The following is a 7205-nucleotide window of genomic DNA, read 5'->3' on the forward strand; positions in this document are numbered from 1 at the left end:
TCGCTTGAACCTGGGAAGTGGAGGTTGCAGTGAGCCGAGATCACATCACTGCACTCCAGCCTGGTGACAGCGAGAGTCCATCTTAAAAAAAAAAAATGCAGAGAGTATGTTGAGGTCTTCAGAAGACCTGACACTGGGACCGAAATGCAGGCAGCCACTCGCTGAACCTGCCTGGGCTCTCGGCCTTGCTTTTCTTATTGCACACCAGCTGCTTTTCCCACCTTTCTGGCGTAATACAAGTATCCCAAGAAGATACTACCTCCCATGTGCAGTGCCATTGTCTGACCAGCCTCTCCTCAACCCAGTGTTTGGCTTCCACCCTTGCAGGAGACTCGGTTCAATTTTTATGAGATCCCTGTCTATGGATTATAGAGACTGCCTCAGTTATGAATAAAGTGGCATTTGTTTCTCATTTAGGTAGTGTTTTCCTGTTCATAGCTATCAGGACACTGTGAGTAGAGATGTGTGGTGGGACAGGAATTGGACATTTCAGGGTTCCTCTACAGTGCTATGACCTTCAGATCCTTATCTTGATTTCTCACTGGCATCAGTTCCACCATATGGGTGGCCTGAGGAGTGCTGTGGTGCCGTCAGCCTTAGTGACAAGGATTCCAAAATCACAACAGCTCCAGATGCTGGCAGCAGACTCAACTTCCCAAGGGATATCAGGTCAAGCATGGATTCGTGCCAATTGGCTGTGTATTCCAGTGGACCATCTTGGTTGGCATCAAACTGATGAACGAGAAGCAGTGTGCGACAGTAAGACGGGGAAGGTGAGAAGCAAGTGAATCAGAAATATGGGAGAGATGGGAACAGTAGCATGAACCTTTTGGAAGACATTTCCTAACATGAGGGACTTCCAGAGAAACAAAGGGCAAGGGCTGAGGGGCTGTGGCACTTGGCAGGTGAGGGTTGTTAATAGAGCACACCTAGGATAAACAGCTGAACTTCTACTCTCACCTGGCAGTCTGTACCCAGGATCCGTACACTTGTGGGGCATAAGGGGACATTTGGGCTAGCTTTCCTTGGGACCTGGCTGGGTTTCTTTGCTAGATCTAATTTATTCTCTTATTTCAGCCTAGCATTCTCCTGAACTCAAGATCCATGTCCATCTAGCATTGCTGCTTGGATGTCTAGCTACCTCAGCTTCGTTCATAACTTAAATTGCTGCCATCACCCACAAGCCTGCTCTTCCTTCCGTTCTCTTTCTCAGAGAGCGCTCAGTTCCTCAAATTAGGAACATATCATTCTAGACTTCTCCCTCTTCTTGTTCCTTCTTCCTCCAGCCACCAGGTCCCATCATTTCTACTGCAGATATTCCACTCCATTCCCACCTCCCCATTTCCTTTAACACTACCTTACTTAACTCCTCCGTCCTCGTTGCGTTGCTTATGTAGCCTCAACTTCCTGTTGTCTCTGTCTCTACTTGGAGTCCCCTCCAATTGGTTTCTATAGTATTAGCCAGCATGACTTTTTTGAAATTAATTTTTATATTTTTAACAAAGCAACAAATGCATTAAAAAGTTAAATAGTGATCAAAAGTTTATAACCGAAAAAACAGTTCCTGCTTTATCCCTCCTTGCTTTCAACTATTAGGTATATATATATTTTTTTGGTATTTATGTCCACATTTCTAAATAATAAGCTTTTACTAATATCTTTAATTTGTCAATCATATATGGGATTTATTAATCAGGATTTGATCCTCCTTTCCAACTGACTAACCAATAAAACTATTGCATATTTTTGATGAATCAATAATTGATAGTTACCCTGTTTTAACTATGCAAACATAGTTTATTAATAAGCCAAGTAAGTAAGCTGTAATTGTTTCTCATATAACTTTTCTTTCTGGAGTTAACTGCATTCTTTTTTTCATTTGCTTTGTTTCCTTGATGTTTCTCTCTCATTCTTTCCACATCCTCTAACCTCACAATATAATTTTCCACACAAACCTTTCCAGTTTCTCTTTTCTCTTTTTAAATCTTGGAGCTCTTTGTCATCTTGCTACAATCTGGACTGATCACTCTAGTTCTGCTTCGCATACATTTTTCTTTGCTGTTTCCTTTGCCATCTTATAATGGATCTCTGTTTTCTCGATCCGTGTCCCCATAATTCTGAGAAAGGGTATATAATTTTTTGTCTCTTTTTCATGTCTGAACATGTCTGTTTTTTTGAGACAGAGTTTCACTCTGTCATAGAGGCTGGAGTGCAGTGGTGCGATCTTGACTCACTGCAACCTCCGCTTCCCAAGTTCAAGTGATTCTCATGCCTGAGCCTCCCGAGTAGCTGGGACTACAGGCCTGCGCCATCACACCCAGCTAATTTTGCATTTTTTTTTTTTTTGAGACGGAGTCTCGCTCTGTCGCCCAGCGCCCAGCTCACTGCAAGGTCCGCCTCCCAGGTTTACGCCATTCTCCTGCCTCAGCCTCCGGAGTAGCTGGGACTACAGGCGCCCGCCACCTCGCCCGGCTAGTTTTTTGTATTTTTTAGTAGAGACGGGGTTTCAGTGTTAGCCAGGATGGTCTCGATCTGCTGACCTCGTGATCCGCCCGTCTCGGCCTCCCAAAGTGCTGGGATTACAGGCTTGAGCCACCGCGCCCGGCCTTAATTTTGCATTTTTAGTAGAGATGGGGTTTCACCATATTGGCCAGGCTGATCTCAAACTCCTGGCCTCAAGTGATCTGCCTGCCTCTGCCTCCCAAAGTGCTGGGATTACAGGCATGAGCCACTGTGCCCGACCAGAACATGTCTTTATCATATTCTCATACTCATTACTAGTTGGCCTGGGTATAGAACCCCAGGTTTGATCATTACTCTCCCTCAGAATTTTGAAAGCATCAGTCCCCTGTATTCTAGCAATTCCAATATTTCAGCTGAAAAGTCCTAATCTTTGATTATTACCTGTTTTCTTCTCTCCAGAAGGTCTTAGGACCTCCTTTATCTCTAGTGTTCTGAAATTTTACAATGATGCACCTAGTGTGGCTTAAAAAAAATTGATTAGGCTGATCACTCAGTGGGCTCTTAGTTTATGGAAACTCTTATGTGGTTCTGGGGCATTTTCTTGTTAGGAATTCTGTTTGCCTTTTAATTTTTTTCTGTGTGTCTGGAATTCCTAGTAGACATTCCAGACTACTTTTTATTATTTTATACTTTTTCTTAACTACTGTTGATCTCTTTGTTTATTTTCTACTTTTCAGGGAGAGGATCATTCATTTACTTATACAACTGTGGAGGAGGCAAAATTTTACCTATACTTTTTAGGGTTTGTGGCTGGGCCTCAGAATTAAATTGACATAAAACAGATTAGCCAAAGTAAAGTGTACAGATTCTTACATGCACGTGGAAGCCCCCATAGAAAAATGGAGACCCAAAGTGGCAAAACCTAACTGGTTATATACTGAGTTGAACAAAAAGAGGCAATTATGGAAAAATAACTAAAATGTACAGGAAACCAGAGGAGGATAAGAGTTATTTAAACAAGGCCTGTTTGTATAGAATTATCTCGACCTTGACTCTCCATCTCTAGTGATAAGAATGGTTCTTTCCTCCTGGTATAGGGAGGGCATCTTCCACATGGCAGTTTTATCTCTTTCTTGCTTTCTTTTTCTTTTTTTTTGGAGACAGAGTCTTGCTCTGTCACACAAGCTGGAGTGCAGTGGCATGATCTTGGCACACTCCTACCCCTGGCTCCTGAGTTTAAGCAATTCTCCTGTCTCAGCCTTCTGAGTAGCTGGGATTACAGGGGTGCACCACCATGCCCGGCTAATTTTTGTATTTTTAGTAGAGATGGGGTTTCACTATGTTGGCCACGCTGGTCTCGAACTCCTGACCTCCGCCCGCCTCTGCCTCCCAAAGTGCTGGGATTACAGGCGTGAGCCACCATGCCTGGCCTATCTCTTTTTGTCAAAAAGAAAAGAGGAGGTCATATCACCCTTCCTGCACCTGCTGTTTTTCAAGTGTCTTTAGCTCAAAACAAATCTTATGCCAAAGTGGCATATTTTTTGGTGGTGTATTCCACTATCCTTCACATTCAACAGACACCTACCGAGCCCCTACTTTGGTTGTGGAGGACAAAGCAAGTCCATCTTGGATGCTGATCTGCCATGTTGGATTCTGATTAACCCTTGGTCCATGAATACCTCTAAGATTTGCCGCTTATCTATTGTTCCTTGTGTAAGAGCTTGTCTTTACAGTCAATCCTGCCCTGAGATCCAACAACCTTGATGTTATTGTACTTCAGTTGTCCCACATATCCCTGCTGAAGCACCCCTTCCCTACGGTATAAAAGCCCTGGGTCTGAGGGGTGACGGCTCGGGGATCCACCATCTTGCCTGGCAGCCACCCAAGACACAGATAGCTTCTGTTCCTAAGTCCCTATTAAATGTTTCTTTCTAAGAAACCAGATTTGTCAGCCTCCTTTTTGGCCTCTGAGCTTCCTCAGACTTTGGGGCCAGTTTGTATAACCCTGCCTGCCATGGGACGCTGAGCCAGCATTGCTCTGTGTGCTGAGTACTATGTAAACAATGCCCTCAAGCAGTTCTAGCTTCCAGCGGAGAAACAGACAGCGAAAACTAAGCAAATACATTATGTCTCCTATAATACAATTTTTTTTTTGTGATGGGGTTTTGCTATATTGCCAAGGCTGGTCTTGAACTCCTGGGCTCAAGTGAACCTCCCACCTCAGCCTCCGGAGTAGCTGGAGCTACTGGTGTGCACCACTGTGCCTGGCTGTAATCCAACTTTTTAATTGCATTTTAATATTGGCTATTATTGAAAGCTCTTGTAAATTAGTTCCTTTTTATGATATCCTATTCATTGATGAATACAATATTTTCTGATGGCTGAAGGTATTCTAAATTGTCTTACTATTTCTTCTTGTACTGCTATAAGTTCCTTTACGTGACTCGTTTTTGTCTCTGTCTCAAGTTGGCGGCATTTGTCTAATGTCCCTTCTTATTGTACGGGCATCGATTTAAGAACCTTTCACGAACCTTCTGCAGCTTGAGGATAGGGGTAGGTGTTTGATAAGTTACGACTAGCTTTTTACTGGTGGTTGGTGTTGAAGTTGGGATTCTTAGCAACACACCACAGAACTGGAGCCAGTTCATGCTGAAAAGGAACTTTGGAAAGGATATTGGGAAACTCCTAGAATTAGGGGGATCATCAGGGAAACACAGTTACAGACAGTGCAGCCAGGAATGGCACCCCAAGTATTCTGCCAGACTACCACCAGGTACAGGCACTGTGGGGTCATGCTGACAAAATAGGGTGTTCCTGCCGGGCCCCTGCCTCCAGTACCTCTGAGAGCAGGGAGTTTCTGAAGACCCCACATCAGAGTGGCTTCCTGGAGCAGCCTGCTTATCACTCGCTTCTGAATCCAGTTTCACTTGGGGATGCTTAACTCAGGGCGTGTTGGTCACATTCCTTTGTCTTAGCTGCAGTTAAGTCTGGGAAAGAATTTCTGGCTTCTACTGTGGGGATATGTGGAGTTTTAAGGTGAGAAGTTCTCCAAATATAGGATGTTCACAAAATGTTGGGAAGACAAATACTATGACAAATGTCCACTAGAGACAGCAAGCCAGATTTTTTTAGTGGGAGGTACTGACATGCCAGCATCTGTCAATCAGTTCCCAGGAGAAGGGTCCTCTCTCCAGTCTCCCTCAGGGATTGAGGGTAGATGCCTGGCTGCAGGAATCCTGGGAACTAGATTGGGGAGGGGTTTGGAGATGGTTGTTTAGAATAAGGGTTTCCATTGAATCCGGGGCCACATCCCCCTCCTCTGCTCCGGCCAAAGCAGAAACCTCAGGTTTCCTGAGTGAAGTGTAGGAAGTTGGGGTGGGTACCTGGGGGTCCAAGTGTTGCTTCTGCAGACTCAAACATCTCTCTATGTCCAGCCCACCCTTCACCCTGCCTCCACCCACCTGTAATTTATGTGTTATGTAGAGGGTGTCTGTATTTTAAAACTCCCAATAAAAAAACTTAAATTCTGAGTCTCTGTTGAGCCACCCCAGTAGACCACACTTGAAAAGTGTTGTCAAGGCTGGGCGTGGTGGCTCACGCTTGTAATCCCAGCACTTTGGGAGGCCAAGGCACGTGGATCACTTGAGGTCAGGAGTTTGAGACCAGCCTGTCAACATGGTGAAACCCCCCTCTACTAAAAATGCAAAAATTAGCCGCGCATGGTGGTGCATGCCTGTAATCTCAACTACTTGGGAGGCTGAGGCAGGAGAATCGCTTGAACCCAGGAAGCGGAGGTTGCAGTGAGCTGACTGAGTGAGACTCCATCTCAAAAAAAAAAAAAAAAAAAAAAAAAAATCAGTGCTAGATGAAAAGAATGTGTCCCTTGCAACCCCATAGGAAGAGGGCTTTGGAAGCCTGTGCCTGTTTTCCTTCAGACTTTGCCCCGTGCACTTCTTGTCTTTGCTGATTTTGTTTCATATCCTTTTGCTGTAATAAACCACAGATGTGATAATAACTATATGCTGAATCCTGTGAGTCCTCCCAGCAAATCACTGAACTTGGGGGTGGGGGTGGTCTTGGGGACCCTGGATGTGCTGCGCAGGCAAAGGCCACCCAGCTATGGAAGAATACTGTTATAGTCCCACTCTGTATCTGTGACGCATAGAGGCTCAGGACCATCAAGTATACTTTTCAAAAGTTAAAAACATGAGTCAAATACAAGAATGAGCGAACGTCAAATATTTGTTCAACTTGTAAATGAGAAAACCAGCAGGATGGTAAAGCTGATTCAAAGAAGAAGAAAGGACCAGAGGTTATTTAGGTACTTGAGAAAAAAGTGTTAGAATAAGATTTCTGGTTAATGTTCTAGCGGGGATAAAGCCCTAAACTTAGGGTTATTATTTTTTAATGGACAGAATTATTTTTATTCGACAAAAGTTTACAAGTTAACATGAAGCTTCACAAAATCCAAGCTTTTAATTAAAAGTAGGTGATGGTGCCTGGCTAACATAGCGAGACCCCGTCTCTACAAAAAATAAAAAAATCAGTGGGGTGCAGTGGTGCATACCTGTAGTCCCAGCTACTTAGGAGACTAAAGTGGGAGATTGCTTGAGCCTGGGAGTTCAAGGCTACAGTGAACAATGATCACACCACTGTACTCCAGCCTGGGTGACAGAGCAAGACCCTGTCTCAAATGAAAAAAAAAGAGAAAAAAAAAATGTTGGCCAGGTGCACTGGCTCAC

The sequence above is a fragment of the Colobus angolensis genome, unplaced genomic scaffold (genome assembly GCF_000951035.1).
Source record: "Colobus angolensis palliatus isolate OR3802 unplaced genomic scaffold, Cang.pa_1.0 Scaffold117, whole genome shotgun sequence".
Taxonomy (NCBI): Eukaryota; Metazoa; Chordata; class Mammalia; order Primates; family Cercopithecidae; genus Colobus; species Colobus angolensis.